Genomic DNA, 2,368 nt, shown 5'->3' with positions numbered 1-2,368 from the left:
GAAAATTTAGAAATAGCAGTCAAAGAACTACTGATTCCAAACTACAAATTTTCTCTAAGGTGGATGGCGATATTTATGGCACACATAGAACAAAAAACCGGAGGGAAAAGCGTAAACAAGCCAAGCCTTTAGTTAATTGGATACGAATCGTTTCATGGTTAAGTGAATGGAAATTTCACTATTCCAATCTTCAGCCTCAATATTCTGATAAATTTGAAAGTGTCTCTATATATATATATATATATAAGTTCGAAAAAGGGAAAAAAAAAACAACAACAAAAACAACAACAACAAAAAAACAACGTGAGGACGTGATACAGATTGTGTTACTGGACGCTCAGGAAAGGCAAGTAAGAGAATTTGACGTTTCGAGCGGAGCTCTTCGTCGGAAACAAAGAAAAGTCCAAAGAAGGAAAGACGAAGGAAGAAAAAATCGCCAACGATGTCCACGAGTTTACATTGTGGAATTATTATTATGATAATTATTATTGTACTAATAGATTTCTATAGTCGCTTTCCCTTAGTAACTTACGAAGCTTTCTGGTTTGTTTATAAATATTATATGTGGTTTTAGACAGTTTAAGTATATATACATAAAATTTGGTTGAAATTTGAAATTGATGGGTAGGCGTTTTTCCAAATCGGATGCGCGTGTGGCCATGTAACAGTTGATATGTGGGTTCTATTCTGGCTAGGGTTAGCTCATCATTTTTCAGTAAATTTGTATATATGTATATATAAATGTCGCTTTCAATCGGAGAATATGTATTATTATCATTATATTTATCGTTGCATTATATACACATAGAGTGTTAGAAGTGGTGTACAGATATTGTATATTGAGAAAGAAGGAAGTCGTGAGAATCTTGGAAAAATTTTTTATTTCTTCATTATTATCAATGCTTTCGTTGTTTTTCGAACTTGTCAAATAACATTGTGAATGTACAAATATGTTGTTCATTTATACAAAACACATGGGGTTTTTTTTGTTTTGTTTAGAATAGAAAAGTGTCTGTTGTTTTATTTGTTTGGGCTTTTTTGCGAGGATGTGGTGAGGTTTCAGGACAATGGAAATAGATAGACAGACAGACAGACAGATAAATAGATAGATAGATAGACAGATAGATATTATCTGAAATGTACAGTGTTACATATCTATCACGGCTGATCTTACCAGTGTGTGTGTGTAGGGGGTGTATATCGAGGGTGGGGTGGGAGACAGTCTATTTGATAAGTGTCCGTCTTGTTGGGGCGTGCGTGTATGAACGTGGGTGCGTTGGTGAATGCTCTAGTCTAACACTTTGCCGGACACGAGGGTATTGGTGGAAGGCCGAGGTTGGGGGACTGGTGGTTGTAGTCATGGTGAGGCAAGCAGGTACGATAGGATGTACTCACACACACACACACACACACACACACACACACACACATACACACACACATATATATATATATAAAGAATGTAGTTGTGTAAATCCGGAACAATGCCAGTAGATACAGAATAAAATACAAAATGAAAAGAAAGCAGAACAAAGTTGTGCTTTTGCCTTGTATTTCTATATTTCGGGGTGAAGACACCTCCTTAGGGATATTCGGAGAAGTGGTAGTTGAAAAAAGTTTGTTTCGATGTTTTTCTAAATCATATTTTTGTTCCCATTTTTATACATGAATATATATGTACACCTTCTATAACAACCCTTATTTAGCATATAAGTAGAACAAAATTTGAAGAAATTTTATGAAACGCCAAACAAAATCTACCTCTACAAAGCAGGAAGTTTAAAATCCCTATATACATATCAAATTGCTTATAGAACAATGAACACCACGAAAGAAATATAAACATGAAACCTCTACTCAAATGCTTTTCTGAACAAGGAAAACAATTATTTGTACCAACAAAGCCAGGACATGTTTGACTTATAATCCCAAATTTAGATATGACAACAGGAAATGCCCTAAATATTAACAAGTGAAGACAAAACCAGACTAAACTTACCATCTACCTATATTCTTTTTGTGAAAAACAATCCCACGCACGCATTGGCTGAAGGCTAATTTATTGAACTTTGTACCTACCTAACAAAAAGAAACTCGTACAGGCTTGTTTACAAAGTTTGACATGCATGAGCAAATTCTAAGCATAAACATAACCTCAAATTTAATCAATAAATGTTTTTCCCAGACATCTTTCTATAAAATCCTAATGTCCATCCACACTCAAGCCCACAACACATATAGATGATTGATAACCAACCGAAATTATATTAAGTAAAATTAAATTTAATGCAACCCAGCCCGACGGTGGCTTCGCTGGCCGAAACTTCGAAGTCTCTGAAAACAACATTCTCGAACAAGAATAATATAT

The 2,368-nt window shown here is 34.7% G+C and overlaps 1 protein-coding gene across 1 annotated transcript in view; it reads right to left on the bottom strand.

Annotated features, from left to right (window-relative positions):
* LOC106868209 (alpha-glucosidase) overlaps positions 1-2,368 on the bottom strand; it is a 24,524-nt gene that overhangs the window by 3,506 nt on the left and 18,650 nt on the right. The window lies entirely within an intron of this gene.

Source organism: Octopus bimaculoides, chromosome 17, assembly GCF_001194135.2.
Source record: "Octopus bimaculoides isolate UCB-OBI-ISO-001 chromosome 17, ASM119413v2, whole genome shotgun sequence".
Classification (NCBI taxonomy): Eukaryota; Metazoa; Mollusca; class Cephalopoda; order Octopoda; family Octopodidae; genus Octopus; species Octopus bimaculoides.
The sequence above is the reverse complement of the archived record's forward strand: the minus strand, read 5'-3'. Positions and strand labels throughout refer to the sequence as shown.